The sequence below is a fragment of the Pleurodeles waltl genome, chromosome 3_1 (assembly GCF_031143425.1).
Source record: "Pleurodeles waltl isolate 20211129_DDA chromosome 3_1, aPleWal1.hap1.20221129, whole genome shotgun sequence".
Lineage (NCBI taxonomy): Eukaryota > Metazoa > Chordata > Amphibia > Caudata > Salamandridae > Pleurodeles > Pleurodeles waltl.
This window is the reverse complement of record NC_090440.1, coordinates 238388893-238406306: the sequence shown is the minus strand read 5'-3', so window position 1 is coordinate 238406306 and position 17414 is coordinate 238388893. Positions and strand designations below refer to the sequence as shown.

The 17414-nt window shown below is 44.6% G+C and overlaps 1 protein-coding gene across 1 annotated transcript in view; it reads left to right on the top strand.

Annotated features, from left to right (window-relative positions):
• The window catches only part of SNX1 (sorting nexin 1), a 470987-nt gene that overhangs the window by 176896 nt on the left and 276677 nt on the right, over positions 1-17414 (top strand). The window lies entirely within an intron of this gene.

Sequence of the window (17414 nt, the reverse complement as noted above, 5' to 3'; positions counted from 1 at the left end):
CGATTCTCAGTTACTATATACTTGCGCATGCCTAATGCTTTGTATATTCATTCTGACTTATACGTATTCCATCAGAAGCTCAAATGTGATTTGGGCTTTGTGATGATAATTAAGAATGTTCCAGTGTACTGATGGCTGTATTTTAAGTGTTATTCCACCACATTGCACTTCTTCTTTGACATTTACAAACTCGAGCACACAAAAGGAGATGGGAGAAATGCTTACAAATTGTCTAGCCTTGGGCAATCACTCAGGATAGCACCCCAACTCATTATTCTTTTGCCCACCATGCCACATCAATTTGGACCCAGCCAAATGCAAACTAGACTTGACACTGCTCTAATAGGAAAAGTCCAGGCTGAAATGCCACGTCAGGTCCTCCGTGAACCAGGACACAAGAAGCCTAATATACAGTACGTAAACCTTTGTGTGCTCCACGCAAAGCATAGCGGCCATCAGAAGAAAATGTTCATTATCTCTGTTATGTATTTCACATAGTACTTCAGTTGGTAGCTAAATCATTGGTTTTTTACCTTATGGCCTGCTGACATCTCAATCGTGCTTCCTGAGCCACAATCTGTATGACCAAAAACCTTTTGTGGAACCTCAGGTGTCTGATGCGATAAGACAGAATATGTCCACTGGCTATTTTCTGATCAAACACAACTTCAAAATGCTAACAGTAATTTCAGTGGTGCTCTTATTTCTCAGTTTTGTATTTAAAGCTCTTATCGGAGCTGAAACATAGAGAGCATATTTCTGCTGCTGTGCACACCCACCATTGGCACAGTGCATATATAGTTCAAGATGGATTTGTAAGTTATTTACAGGAGATCTTCATTATTCATTGTCTCCAGGGTAGTTGGTGACATCTCTTCTTTACCAGAGAAGTACTCTGACAAACCAGTGGGTGCTTTCTGGTTTGGTAACCAGAATCTTCCTTTGAACACAACTCTCCATGAGTAGCGAAGTTAAGCAGTCAGGATGCCCTTCAGATAGTGGTGGTGTTAGACAATCCTTTACAGCAGGACTTCAGATCCAGATGGCCAGCAAATCAGTGCTGTACCTTGACTCGACGCTGATGATGTCGACGGGGATTGATGTAGTTTTTGGGCTGGAAACCCTTTTTTTTTTTTTTTTTTTTTTAACTTCCACATCTGCCAGAGATAGATGACAGAGACCTGGTAGAGGCTGACCCCCTCATTGTTCTTAAGTCCCACCTTCAGACTCTCTGCTGCCTGCATTGTTATTCTGCACCTTGAAGGTGAATCTTCTCCTTTTCCCTCCGGGTTCGCCTGGAAAAGTCCTGCAGTGTTAACAATCTTCAGGAACAAGACTTGCTGGAAGACAAATAATACAGACGTCATGTGGGACTGTTTCTCACACAGGCAGGGCATTTGTCAAATAAAGATGGCATTTTTAATGACACACTACCACAAATTCCTTCCAGAAAATTTCAGAACATGGAAGCGAGAGATAAAAAATGTCAAATAACTTAATTGTCACAAAAAATACAAAGGTGAATTTTGAAGAGGAAGAGCCTAAAGAGTTCTGTGTTCCAAGATCCTGTCAGCAGGAGTTGGAAAAAAGAACTGAAGCAACTGACACCTGCTGAGCATGATCAGATACTGGTGGTTCCTAGGTTCCTAGGTTCTTAGGTTCTTAAAGGCGCAGCCTCTATTTCTAGCCCCTTCGCCACCAGGCCTTTTCCCCCCCTCATGTGCCAAGCCTTTTTTTGGATGTGTGGGGCAGTTCGCGCGTAGGCCCTCATAACTTTTTGTCCACATAAGCTACCCACGCCAAATTTGCGTCTTTTTTTTTCTTCTTTTTTTCCAACATCCTAGGGATTCTCTAGGTACCCAGACTTTGTGGGTTTCCCGGAAGGAGACCAAGAAATTAGCCAAAATACAGCGAAAAGTTAAATTTTTTTAATTTTTTTTTTTTTAAAAACAAAATGGGGAAAAAAGGGCTGCAGAAGAAGGCTTGTTGTGTTTTCCCTGTAAATGGCATCAACAAATGGTTTGGGGGGCTAACATCACTATCTTCCCAGTTTTCAGGAACAGGCAGACTTGAATCAGAAGACCCCATTTTTGGCATTTTACTGGGACATACCCCATTTTTACTATTTTTTTGTGCTTTCAGCATCCTTCAAGTTAGTGACAGAAATGGGTGTGAAACCAGTCCTGGATCCCAGAAAGCTAAACATTTCTGAAAAGTAGACCATATTCTGTATTCAGCAAGGGGTAATCTGTATAGATTCTACAAGGGTTTCCTACGGAAAATAACAGCTGAAATAAAAAAGAATATTGAAATTGAGGTGAAAAAACCCAGCCATTTTTCTCCACATTTTACTCTGTAACTTTTTCCTGCAATGTCAGAAGTTTTAAAGCAATATATCGTTACGTCTGCTGGACTCTTCTGGTTGCGGGGATATATAGGGTTTGTACGTTCATCAAGAACCCTAAGTACCCAGAGCCAATAAATGAGCTGCACCTTGCAATGGGTTTTAATTCTATACCGGGTATACAGGTTTTTGCAAAGTGCCTAGCTGTAGATTTTGGCCTCTAGCTCAACTGGCACCTATGGATACCTACTAAACCTGTACATTTTTTAAAACTAGACACCTAGGGGAATCCAAGATGGTGTGACTTGTGGGGCTCTCACAAGGTTCTTTTACCCAGAATCCTTTGCAAACCTCAACATTTGGCCAAAGAACACCTTTTCCTCTCATTTCTGTGACAGAAAGTTCTGGAATCTGAGAGGAGCCAAAATTTCCTTCCACCCAGCACTCCCGCAAGTCTCCCGATAAAAATGGTTCCTCACTTGTGTGGGTAGGCCTAGCGCCGCAACAGGAAATGCCCCAAAACACAATGTGGACACATCACATTTTCCCAAAGAAAACAGAGCTGTTTTTTGCAAAGTGGCAAGCTGTGGATTTTGGCCTCTAGCTCAGCCGACATCTAGGGAAACCTCCCAAACCTGCGCATTTTTGAAAACTAGACACCTAGGGGAATCCAAGATGGGGTGACTTGTGGGGCTCACACCAGGTTCTGTCACCCAGAATCCTTTGCAAACCTCAAAATTTTGCCAAAAAAACACTTTTTCCTCTCATTTCGGTGACAGAAAGTTCTGTAATCTGAGAGGAGTCACAAATTTCCTTCCACTCAGCGTTCCCTCAAGTCTCCCGATAAAAATGGTACCTCACTTGTGTGGTTAGGCCTAGTGCCTGCGACAGGAAATGCCCCAAAACACTATCTGGACACATCAAAATTATCCAATACAAAACTACCTGTTTCAGGGGGAGGGTGTGGAGGGGGTGATGGGGTGGTGGAGGGCACCTGCGTTTTTGGTCCTGGGCTCAGCAGCCATCTAGGGAACCCTACCGAACCCAGAAATTTCTGAAAACTAGAAACCTGAGGGAGTCCAGGGAGGTGTGACTTGCGTGGATCCCCCAATGTTTGCTTACCCAGAATCCTCAGCAAACCTTAAATTTAGCTAAAAAAAATCAAATTTTTCCCACATTTCTGTGTGGGATCACCGCACCGGGACAAATTTCCTACCACCCAAGGTTCCCCTCAGTCTCCCGGTAAAGATGATACCTCCCTTGTGTAGGTGGGCCAAGTGCCTGTGACAGGGAAGAGCCAAAAACATGTCGAAATTGGGGGGGAACCAAAGCGGGTCCAATAGGGCAATTTGAAAAAAAACATTTTTAGGCTGACAAGTGCAGCAGAATTGTTATCGGTATAGATGAGACAATGTTGAGTGATAGGAATTTTGTGGATTTCTGCAGATTCCGGAAAGTTCCATCCCAAAAATGTGGGGAAAAATGTGTGATTTCCAGCAAAGTTGGAGGTTTGCAGGGCATTGTGGGTAAGAAAATGGTGTGGGTTGCATGTGAAGCACACCACCCTGGACTCACCAAGATGTTTAGTTTTCAGATGTGTCTAGGTCTTGTGGATTTTTCTACATGGCATCGTCCCCAAGTCAAAAAAGTGCAGCCCTTGCTATTCCAAGTGGGGCGATTTTGAGATTTACCAGGCTCTCATGGCCCAAATGTAAAACCAAAACCCAAAATAATCAAACGTCCTCTTGCTTGCCGTGGGATAAGATATTTTAGTGTGCAGGGGAGAGCTGAAAGACTGTTACCCCTTTCAGTTGGGGTGGGAGCAGAACCAGGCCCATACTAGTTGGTAGCCACCACCCCACTATTTCTTTCTTTTTTCTTTTTGAATTACCTGGCATCTAGTAGACTGTCTGCCCCCTGGAGTGTGGATGGGTGGTAATTGCCCAATCTCCCCATTGGTGGACAGAACAACTTTGGCCCCATTTATTTGGTGTGGGGGTATGGCTATACCCCCACCCTCCTCATTTTGAGAAAAACAATCTTCCCTGATGGGCTTTCTGCCCCCTTTGGGGACAGATGGGCCTTCCAAAAATAGGATGATCTGCCCCCAAGGGGGGCAGATATGGCCAACAGTAATGTGCCCCCATGGGGAGTGACCCTTGCCCCAGGTGCTGCCCCCCAAACAAAACACACACATACCAATCCCTTAGGGCAGAAATGGCCTAAAAAAAATGTGGCTCCCTGGGGTGTGGCCCTTGCCCAAGGGGCTGCTCCCCTCAAGACATTTCCAAACATAACAAAAATTCCCTTGTGCAGATACACATGCTGTGCATTATACTTCTACCATCTAGTGTCAGGCTTGAAGTGTTACAAGTTGTTTTTCTTCGAAGAAGTGTTTTCGAGTCACGAGATCGAGTGACTCCTCCTCTTCGGTTGCATTGCGCATGGGCATCGACTCCATGGTAGATTGTTTTCTTTCTGCCGTCGGGTTTGGACGTGTTTCCTCTTGCTCCGAGATTTCGATTTGGAAAACTTTGAAAACGCTTTATTTTCGTCAGTATTGTATTGATCGGGTTTACATCTTCATCGACACATCGGTGCTGGCAATAAAAGGCTCTGTGTCCGACTCGAGCAAACACCATTTTTCGGAGTCGAAGATTCGGAAATCCCTTTCGGAGCCGAGATCATCCACTGCATCATCTTTTTCGATCCCGAAAAAGCCTGCTTCAGAGCCAAAAAGGCCAGCATATACAGAGTAACATGGACTTTCAAAGAGACTAAACGAAAGCCACAAAACCTCTGAAGAGGAGTATCAAGTACAGCCAATACTTGAAGTTATTGACGAAAGGCAAGCCAGAATTCATATCCATAAAGAAACAGGTAGGATCCTAATAGCACCTCCTCTAAAACCAAAGAGAAAGCTAGCCTTTCAGGAGGCATTGGACACTATGCAGCCTCCAGCTAAAGTGCCAAAGCTGAAGGAGAAACCACCACCTCCTCAATTTTCTCCTCCTCATTCTCCTCCTCACTCTCCACACCTGCCTACCTCTCCTCCTACTATTTCTACACCAGTGCAGTCACCCACACACTCTTTTGACTCACAACAGGACAATGTAGATCCATGGGATCTTTATGATCCAGATCCAATTCCTAGCAGTGACCCAGACAGCTATCCCTCTAAGCCATCACGACACGAGGATAGCACTGTATACAATCAGGTTTTAGCTAGGGCCGCAGCATACCATGGGGTCACCATGCATACTGAACCACTGGAAGAGGATTTTTTGTTTAATACCCTATCCTCAACACATTCAAAATTCCAGTGCCTCCCCATGCTCCCAGGCATGTTACAACACGCCGATCAAATATTCAGTGAGCTGGTTAAGGCACGTATAATAACGCCAGGACAGAGAAAAAGTACAAACCTCCTCCCTCTGATCCTGATTACATAACACACCCAGTACCTCCAGATTCGGTAGTGGTCAAAAGGGCAAACTCCCAGGCATCAGGAGATGCTCCCCCACCTGACAAAGAAAGCAGAAAGTTTGATGCGGCAGGGAGGAGAGTTGCATCCCAGGCAGCGAATCAGTGGAGGATAGCTAACTCACAAGCACTGTTAGCTTGACACGACAGGGCCCATTGGGATGAGATGCAAGACATAATTCAGCATCTCCTCAAAGAACACCAGAAGAGGGCACAACAAGTAGTGGAAGAAGGGCACCTCATTACAAATCATCAAATTCAATCTGCCCTAGATGCAGCAGACACCGCTGCTAGAAGTGTCAATACTGCAGTGACAATACGTAGGCATGCATGCTTCGGGTTTTAAATCCGAAATACAGCAAGCTGTGTCAATTATGCCATTCAATAAGAAACAACTTTTTGACCCAGAGGGTGACACAGCCATTGAAAAATTATGCAAAGATTCAGACACCGCAAAAGCAATGGGAGAACTATACTCCACACCATACAGCGGATCCTTTCGGAAACCGCAGTTTCGAGGTGGATTTAGACCACAGACAACAGAAGCTTCCACATTGCAGGCGCAAAACCAACCTACCAACCACAATACCAACAAGGTGATTTTAGGGGCACTTATAGGGTGCAGTATCCCAGAAATAGAGGGAAATTTCAGACCTCTAAGCAACCTCCACAGGACCCTAAGCAGTGACTTTTCTCATCCCCTTTCACTCCACACCTCTCCTGTAGGGGGAAGTCTACAACAGTTTCACACAAATTGGCAAAACATTACCACAGACAATTGGGTACTATCAATTATCCGCAATGGCTATTGCCTAGGATTGATACAAACTCCTGCAGTCATTCCACCAAGGTCACACAAACTATCCACAGAACACATCAAACTCTTACAGGAAGAAGTCCAATCTCTATTACTCAAACAAGCAATAGAATCCGTACCACAAGCTCAAATAGGGGCAGGAGTTTATTCGCTATATTTCCTCATTCCCAAAAAGATGGCACCCTCAGACCAATATTAGATCTCAGGACCCTCAATGTTTACATCCTGTTAGAACATTTTCACATGGTAACTCTACAACATGTTATCCCACTACTCCAAAAACACGATTTCATGGCAACATTAGACCTCAAGGATGCGTATTTTCATATACTTATCCACCCTGCGCACAGAAAATATCTCAGGTTTGTCATTCAGTTCAAAGTGTTACCCTTTAGAATAACAACAGCTCCAAGGGTGTTCAAAAAGTCCCTATCGGTAGTCGCAGCCTACCTAAGAAGACAACATATACGTGTCTTTCCATATCTAGACGATTGGCTAATAAAATCAAGCAATCGTACGCAGTGCCAAAATCATACAAGTTATGTAATAGAAACCCTACACACCTTAGGTTTCACTATAAACTACCAAAAGTCACATCTTCAACCAGCACAAGTACAACCGTATTTAGGTGCGATCCTAAATACTCAACAAGCTCTAGTGTATCCAAATATACAAAGGATACAAGCTTTCCAAAAACTAATTCTAAAAATACTACCAAATCAACAATACACTGTAAGATTTGTCATAAAAATCTTAGGAATTATGGCATCTTGCATTGCAGTTGTTCCACACGCAAGATTAAACATGCGGCCCTTACAACAGTGCCTTGCACAACAATGGTCACAAGCACACGGTCAACTCCAAGATCTAGTGTTGATAGACCGCCAAACATATATGGTGGAATTACAGCAATTTAATCGAAGGGCGGTCATTTTAAGACCCTGTGCCTCAGACCATAATTACAACAGATGTATCAATGATTGGTTGGGGAGCTCACCTAAACAATCACAACGTTCAAGGACAATGGGATGTCAAACAAACAGCTACACATAAACCACTTAGAATTATTAGCTGTTTTTCTGGCCCTCAAAGCCTTTCAACCTTTTCTCACACAGAAGAATGTTCTTATCAAAACACACAACAAGACAACCATGTATTATCTCAACAAACAGGGAGGGACACATTCATCTCAATGTCCCTTCTAGCCCCACAAATTTGGAAATGGGCAATCCACAACCAAATTCATCTATTAGCGCAGTATATCCCAGGGATAGACAATCAGTTGGCAGGTATCCTCAGCAGAAATCACCAACAAACTCACGAATGGGAGATTCATCCTCAAGTACTTCAAAAATACTTTCAAAAGTGGGGAACACCAAACATAGACCTATTTGCAACAAGCGAAAACACAAAATGCCAAAACGTCGCATCCAGACATCGACATCCCCTATCCAAGGGCAATGCTCTATGGATCAATTGGTCAGGGATATTTGCTTACACTTTCCCCCTCTCCCACTCCTTCCATTTCTAGTCAACTAGTTGCGTCAAACTTCACTCAGTATGATACTCATAGCACCAACATGGGCAAATCAGCCATGGTACACAAAATTACTAGATCTATCTGTAGTACCTCACTCCAAACTCGCAGGGTACTGCAAAAGACCTGCAGTGGTGGCTTTCGAATCCCCATTGGGTCCACGGCACATCCCTCTCCTTTCCCCAACCAGATCTATCTAATGCGTCACTTCTGGGTTGGGGTGGCCACATGGGAGAGACGGAGATCAGAGGACTCTAGTCTCCAGCGGAGTCTGGGCACCATATCAGTCTGCGTGAGCTCCGGGCGATCAGTTTTGCGATGAAAGCATTCCTTCCCTCTCTCAAAGGGAAAGTGGTGCAGGTGTTCACGGACAATGTTATGGTCATGTGGTACTCCAACAAACAGGGCGGAGTACGGTCCTGGACCCTTTGTCAGGAGGCACTATGCCTCTGGACATGGCTGGAACATCAGGGCATTACCCTCATGATTCAATATCTCGCGGGCTCCCTCAACGCCAGAACGGCCAAACTCAGCCGTTGATACACAGCCGATCACGAATGGCGTCTCCATCCAGAGGTGGCACAAGGTCTCTTTAAGCAGTGGGGAGAGCCTTGGTTAGATCTGTTCGCCTCCGCAGAGAACGCACAATGTCAGCTGTTTCGCGTGTTGGAGTTTCCAAGGCGGCACTCGCTCGGAGACGCTTTTCATCTTGAGTGGAACTCTGGCCTCCTTTCAGCCTATACCTCTTCTGTCCAGAGGTCTCAAGAAAATCGGGAACAAACGGACCCAAGCCATCTTGGTGGCTCCGGACTGGGCAAGGAGAGTATGATATCCAGAGCTATTCAGCATGTCCATCGATCCTCCACTCAGACTGCCTCTTCGGGCGGATCTTCTGTCGCAGCAGCAGGGGACGGTTCTTCACCGGAACCTGTCCAACCTCCTCCTTCATGCGTGGAGATTGAGTGGTGCCAGTTGACTGCTTTTGCCCTTCCACCCGAAGTCTGCAATGTTATCTTGGCAGCCAGACATCCATCAACCAAAACTGTATACGCCTGTCGTTGGAATAAATTTGTGGCATGGTGTACCAACAAATCTGTTGATCCCCTTTCCCCCCCTCTATCTGACGTTCTTCTGTTAATTCTTTCTTTGGCCCAGCAGGGCTCTGCTTTGGGCACCCTTAAAGGGTATTTATCTGCCATTTCGGCCTTTCGTAGGCTACCTTATCAGGCCTCACTCTTTAAATCTCCTATTGTGAGTAGATTCCTAAAAGGGCTCATCCATTTATTTCATCCCACTCCATTTATCATGCCTCAGTGGGACCTTAATCTTTTACTTAATTATTTGATGTGTAGCCACTTTGAGCCAATGCATAATTGTCCCTTGCGGCTCCTTACCTTCAAAACTGTCTTTCTGGTCGCTATCACCTCTGCTCGCAGGGTGAGTTAGCTTCAGGCCCTGTCCTCAAAACCCCCATATTTATCTGTGCACCCTGACAAAGTAGTGTTGCGCACTAGGACTTCCTTCCTTCCTAAGGTGGTTACACCCTTTCATATAGGCCAGTCCATCACTCTGCCTACTTTCTGTGCACCCCCACATCCTTCCCATGAGGAGGAGAGACTCCACCTTTTGGACCCAAAAAAAGTGTTGGCATTCTACCTCAATCATACTAAAGATTTCCGGGTGGACGATCAACTCTTTGTTGGATATGTGGGTGTGAAAAAGGGAAGACGGTGCAAAAGCATACCATCACTCGGTGGGTCCTTCTTTGCATCAAAATGTGCTATGCCTTGGTCAAAGAGCAAACTCCTGAAGGCTTGCGTGCTCATTCCACCAGAGCAACTGCTGCTTCCACTGCGTTAGCACGCGGAGTTCCTGTCCTGGATAACTGCCAGGCAGGTGTGGGTGTCGCTGCACACGTTTGCTAAGCACTACTGCCTGGATAGTCAGGTCCGTTGGGACACCTATTTTGGTTGTTCGGTCCTGCAGGACTTCCTAGTATGATCTTGGTTCGCAGCCCACCACCGAGGATGGCATTGCTTGGGTATCTGTTCTAAGGTAAAGAATCTGCAACTAGAAGTCTCTATCAGATGTACAAGTTACTTACCTTTGGTAACGAAATATCTGGTAGAGACATAATCTAGTTGCAGATTCCTTACCGCCCATCCATCCTCCCCACTTGCGAATTGATTTCTAGGGACAGGGATTCCCCCTTTCAGGTCCTTAGCTCTGGAGCACCAATCTCCGTGTTCTTAGCGGCTCTGCGTTTGGCATGGAAAGTCATTAAAAGAAACTGTCACTGCGCGAGGGCGGTGTATATATACTACTCCTGACGTCATTACGGTGACCACAGCGCCCGCGGAATCGACCGACGCCACCTGCCGACGCGCAAGGGTATTGTTCGAAGAAAAATCTCCGGATCCAGTCTGACGCATGGGGGAAATTCTAAGGTAAGGAATCTCCAACTAGAATATGTCTCTACCAGATATTTTGTTAACGAAGTTAAGTAACTTGTACTTATGACTCATGCAAGACCTGTGTGAGTCTAATCTTGACAACAACATCTCTCTTGGAAAACTGCTTTCCTTGTAGCAATAACGTCGGCCCACAGGGTTAGCGAGATCGATGCATTATGTTCTCACGAACCATACACAGTATTTTTCTCTAGCAAAAGTGGTCATGAAGACTCACCTGAAATTCCTACCCAAGGTTATTTTGTTGCCCACATTCTTTCAGAGTACTCCAACCAAGCAAACACTACTTTCTCTAGATGTAAGGAGGGTTTTAAAGTTTTATTTTGATGAGACATCAGCAGATTGGACCAATTATTTATGAATTGTGGTCTGGTCCATACAGGGCTAGCTACCTCCAAACAGTCCATTTCAAGAGGGATTTGTCTTGCAGCCTGTTATGCTATCAGAAAGCTAACAAGATACTCTCAGCCAGACCTAAAGCACACTGCACTAGGGGTAAAGCAGCTACTGCTGCTTTCATGAGAAATATCCCCATTGCGGAAATTTGCAAAGCAGCTACAAAGAGGTTTGTTCATACATTCACCAAGCATTAATGCCTTGATTCTGATGCTAGGGCAGATACTGAAGTAGGATAGGCCTCCCTCATAAATCTATTTGCGTAGATGGTCCCCTTCTTCCTTTGTCTTTTCCACCACTCTTAGAAAGGATGGGCTTGCTGTTCTATTCAGTGCTTATGACTATCAATGGAGATCCCCTACAATAGAAGGAATAGTTTCTTACCTGTAACTCCAGTTCTCTCCATTGAAGTCATAGGCAACCCTTACCCCTCCCCAGTGGACTGGACAGAGGTAGCCATGGGACCTATACATCATTCACACATTGCCTCAAAAAGACCTTAAGCAACTGTCACCTGCTGAGCATGATGGTATAATTGTGTTCCTTAGGTTCTAATAGGCACAGTCTTTATTTTGAACTCTTATAATAACAGCTTATGGGGCTACACTGTCCTGTATTTAAAAAGGGTTTGTGAAAGAGATGTGTGCTGTTTTACAGAAATATCATGAATTCATATGCATTTACAGTTCTTCTGGCCCCTTTAACTGCAAGATGAAGAATAGGGCCACTGTAGCCTATTCCTATAGGCTACATAATATTTTTCTTTCTTAAGTGACTCTGCCGGCCTTCCTGAAGAAAGGTCAACATCTACACTTGAGAGGATATTGTGAGAAAGTGCTCCAGGGTCCCCACAAATGGGACTGTTCAATGCTTATGACTTCAGTGGAGATTTTCCTACGAGAGAACTAGTTACAGGTAAGGAACTATTCCTTACACTTAATTATCAACCTTTTAGAAACTCTAATTTCACAGTGATGATGAAACGCATAAATTATCAAAAAAGCAATGATTAAATATGGATATATTCATGTAAGCTTGATTATTGTGTGCAGGAACAGTACATTATAAAAATAATGTAAATTTGGAAATTAATCACACACATTCATTTTTTGTAATGAATTTAACAATACCATGTTTCATTAACAGAAGGAGAGTTCAAAGAAGGGGAATTCAGACACCAAAAGGGGAAGTCAAGACTTGGTATTTACAACAGTAGGACCCATCCATTAGTAATGGATTTAGCTTCCCTGGAAGCATAGGCTGGGGGATAAACTCTCTTTAAGCTTTCAGTTGGGAATGTGTGTGTTTGATGGCATGTGTAGCTGTAGATACACATTCTCTGCATACTCCTGCCATCTAGTGTTGGGTCTGGATGTGTGCAAGTTGTTTTTCTTTGAAGAAGTCTCTCGAATCACAAGGCAAAGTGACGCCATCTCTGGTGATAATGAGCCATGGGCATCGACTCCATTGTTAGATTGTTTTCTTTCCGCCATTGGGTTCGGATGTGTTCCTCAGCACTCTGGTTCACGACCATTTCAGGTTGTCTTCGGTTCGTTGTTAACCTCTATACCCTTTGGTATTGTTTTTGTTTGCGTTCCACCAATGTCTTTTGAAAACTGAAGCAATCCTTTGATCGTCTATTCAACATTCTGTGGTTCCGACCCCAACAAAGAAAACTGTGAGGCCTAATGATATTTCCGATCGAAGAAAACATTGCGAGACCGGCAGGTGCATCAGAAAGGAATGCAGCAAAAAGAACTGGAAAAGACACCCAACTTCTTTGGCCATCATGATGTTGAACAGGCAAAGGAAGAACTGTGTGAGGCCTCAGCAGCTTAGGAGGAAGCCCTTTTCATACCAGATTCCAGCTCAGATTCTGGCATAGAGTTCGGTCTTACAGATGCAGAACCTTCCTTCACAACAGCCTCTTATGACCAACATCATCTGTTTGGTCTTCAGGTGGATCAAACATTAGAAAAAATGAAAAAAGATACAGAAATAGCCAAATCAATGGGTGTGCTTCAAACATCCACTCCTTGTGGTTCCATTCGGCGTCCCACATGCAAACAGGGCACCAAAACAACATAAGATGTCTCTTCCCATAGGCAACAACATTACACATCCCCTTCAAGAGGTTATTATAGAGGTACATGTAGAGGTAATAACTCCAAAGAGCGTGTAAAGATTGCTTCCACCCACACCACACCCTCCACGTCTAAACAGTGACTCAGTTCTCATTTCCCCCCAACCATTTAACACTTGTTGGGGGACAAATAAACTTTTTTTTTCCCTGCCTGTAAAATCATACTAACAATGTGTGTTGATATTATCCAACATGGTTATTGTCTGCCACTCATCAAAACATCTCCAAACATCCCACCTTACAGACACAAACTCTTAACAGAACTCCAAACCTCGCTCAAGCAAGAAGTACAGGTTCTCTTGCAAAAAGGGGCCATAGAGCCTGTTCCTCTAGAACAGAGGTCTTTAAACTGGGGGGGCGGGTCCCCCTAGGGGGGCCTCAAGTGATTCCACAGGGGGCGCCAGCCACTGGCCAAAAGAAGCATTTTACAGATAACATGCCTTTGTTTTAAGCAGAAGGTTGTTATTTCATTTTTTAAAGTTAACAGTACTTAACTGCAATGTTTAAATAGGTCTAGACATATTTAAACATTGACAATGTTTTATAAAACAATTGTGAAAAATTCTGAGGGGGGCCCAATGATTTTTATTTTTCAACTGGAGGGGCATGGCATTAAAAAGTTTGGAGACCACTGCTCTAGAACAATAAGGTTCATAAGTATATGCCCTATACTTCCTCATTCCCAAAAAAGATGGTTCACTCCCCCTTCCATTCTTCCACTTGTGTGGGTTTCCACAGATAGATCTGTTCTCATCCGCAGACCATGCAAAATGCCCAGACTCCGCCTCCAGGCTCCCACATCCACTATCCAAGGTAATGCTCTGGATGAATTGATCAGGGATATTTGCCTACGCTTTCCATCTCTCCCACTTCTTCGGTTTGTGGTTCGGAAGCTCAGGCAATCCTCTCATTCTGGTAGCTCCCACTTGGGCTCAACAACCATGGTTCACCACGCTTTTCAAGCTCTCAGTAGTGCCCCCCAAGAAACATCCCCTCAACCTGGATCTCCATGGAGAAGTCAGGCACCCAGATCCAAAGGGATTCAAACTTGCTATTTGGCTCCTATAGTCCTAGAATTTGGCTACTTGAATCTCCTATCAGATTGCATGATCATTCTCAAGGAAACACATAAACCCACAACCAGAGCATGATATGCTGCTAAGTGGAAAAGATTTGTTTCCTACTGCAGTGATAAAAACATTGACCCCTTCGATGCAACTGTTGAAAACATTGTCTGCAATTTACTTAATTTGCAGGCCTCTAGCCTAGCGTACACTTCAATATGCCTGCTTTTAGCTGCAGTAGCTGCCTAGCTGCAAAACAGACATTTATCATTGTTTAAAGTTCCAGTCATTAAGGCATTCATGGAAAGCCTTAAAATACTAATTCCACCCAGTGTTCCAGCTGCACCTGCTTGGAATCTTAACACTGTACTTACAGGACTTATGTGTCCACCATTTGAACCTTTGCATAACTCCCCTCTTAAATTCCTATCTTGGAAGGTAGCTTTTTTAGGAACAGTCACTTCACTTAGACGTGTCAGTGAGCTACAGGCACTAACTTGAAACAACCAATCTTTCTTCCAACTACACAGAGATAGGGTAGTCCTTCGAACTAACCCAAAACTCCTTCCAAAGGTCGTTTCTGCTTTCCACTTCAGTCAGTTGAATTACCTGTTTTCTTTCCACAACCTGATTCACTTGCTGAAAGGGCCCTTCATAAGTTAGATGTAAAAAGAGCTTTAATATATTATATTGACAGAACTAAAGAGTTTCTTAAAACCAAGCAATTCTGTTGCCTTTTTGTCCGTCACAAAGGAAAGCCCATATCTAGTTCAGGTATCTCCAGATGGATAATTAAATGCATTCAGACATGTTATGTCAAAGCTAAAAGAACTTTACCCACACCTCCTAGAGCACACTCTACCCGTAAGATAAGCGCTTTTATGGCTTTCTTGAGCAATATACCAATAGCTGAGATTTGTAAAGCAGCTACATGGTCTACTCCACACTCTTTCACTAAACATTATTATGTGGATGTATTAGCATACCAACAAGCAAATGTTGGATAGGCAGTGCTACGTACCTTTTTTTCAAACAATTGCAGCACTCACAGGTTAGCCACCGCTTCTTGGAGGGCACCACTTTAAATTCTATGCAGATGATTTGTAACTACATCCACACATGCCGTCAAACGGATTATGTCACTTACCCTGTAAACATCAGAGCATTTGTATCTACAGCACTACATGCCACCAACAGATGCTTACAGGGTAATTAACATAATCCTTACTGCAGCAAGGCTGTGACCGGGTGCTTAGATGCCATCCATGACCTATGATACCTATATAGCACAGACGTAGTCCAGAGCTGCGGTAGAGATATTAAGGCATAATGATGGAACCCTCCCCCTCCTTCCCCCCCAGGAATCAAGTCAGCTTCAACAAACTAAAACGTTTACTGCAAGATTTTGTTTGTTCCATTTGAGTAGTTTTGGCCACAGAACATATGTAACCCCAGCTGTTGAAAAAAAATGTATTCCATACGACCTACATCCTGTTCCAAGTTCTATGAGCTGGAGGTCACATATTTCCATTTAGTCCAAGCTGTCCTAAGTTAGAACACTATTAGAAAGAAATAGACAGCTGTAAGACAAACAACTAAAACTGAATCCATATCTCACCACAAACGTGTTCACTGAACAGAAACTGCATTTGAAACATAAAATACGAATTGTGCTATTCATGTAAAATGACAGCCAGAAGACACTTTCCAGTTATATGGCTGAGTGTCAAGGTGTCTGCCGTGGCAAACTGGATTTAAGACGTGGTAGACTGGTCACTAGCAGAGAAGATCAGATTGAAACACGTTAGGACTGATTAAAAGCTACAAGCCGACTAAGAAGCCTGGAGGATGCAATTTTTAAGTTTACTCGCCCAGTAGACTCCTCCATGCCCCCCCCCCCCCAACACACACAGACCCACACCCCATAAAACCGAATGTAGAATCATCCTTGTAGTTAAGTAAATGTGCATACTGTTCAGTATTTATTGTAATACGCTTATGGAACCTGATAATGTACTGCTGTAACTGCCTTTTGGTACACAGATTACTTTTCTTGATTTGCAAAAAAAATCTATAAAAATATATTTAAAAAAAAGGCAAACAGTATGCAGCCCATGCAGTACATTTAACTGCCAAAACAGTTGAGACAGCTACCCACAGTTAACCAATTTGCCTGCTGCGTAGATAGGGGCCTTTATATTGTGGGGTTTCCAGAGACTTTTCTTCATTTGCTAGCCTGTATGTGATGGATTCCATTCTCTCTTTCATCACCAAAGTCTGTTGCAGTCATCACAGAGAAGTGGATCCTCTAACTAAAGACACAGGGGGTCATTCTGACCCTGGCGGCCGGTGACCGCCAGGGTCACCGACCACGGGAGCACTGCCAACAGCCTGGCGGTGCTCCCAAGGGCATTCTGACCGCGGCGGTTCAGCCGCGGTCAGAAAGGGTAAACCGGCGGTCTCCCGCCGGTTTACCGCTGCCTGATTGAATCCTCCATGGCGGCGGAGCGCGCTCCGCCGCCATGGGGATTCAGACACCCCCTACCGCCATCCTGTTCATGGCGGGAAACCCGCCATGAACAGGATGGCGGTAGGGGGTGCCGCGGGGCCCCTGGGGGCCCCTGCAGTGCCCATGCCAATGGCATGGGCACTGCAGGGGCCCCCGTAAGAGGGCCCCACAAAGTATTTCAGTGTCTGCTTTGCAGACACTGAAATACGCGACGGGTGCAACTGCACCCGTCGCACCCCTGCAACTACGCCGGCTCAATTCTGAGCCGGCGTCCACGTTGCAGGGGCATTTCCGCTGGGCCGGCGGGCGCTCTTTTGGAGGGCGCCCGCCGGCCCAGCGGAAATGTTTGAATGGCCGCCGCGGTCTTTTGACCGCGGTGCGGTCATTTGTCGGCGGGACCTAGGCGGACGGCCTCCGCCGTCCGCCAAGGTCTGAATCAGGCTCACAGTTCCCTACTGAGGGTCGGTGGTAGGATTGGATGTATACAAGGGATTTCAGGAACTTATCCAAATTTTCTGGTTTATAGTATTCTCTGTTCTTGCCATCAACTGTAATCTGCATTGTGGGCAGGTCTAACAAACAATATCAGATGTCTCATTTTTTTTCAGTTGTGGGAATAGTGTGAGGAACTGCTTGTATTTCAAGGAAGT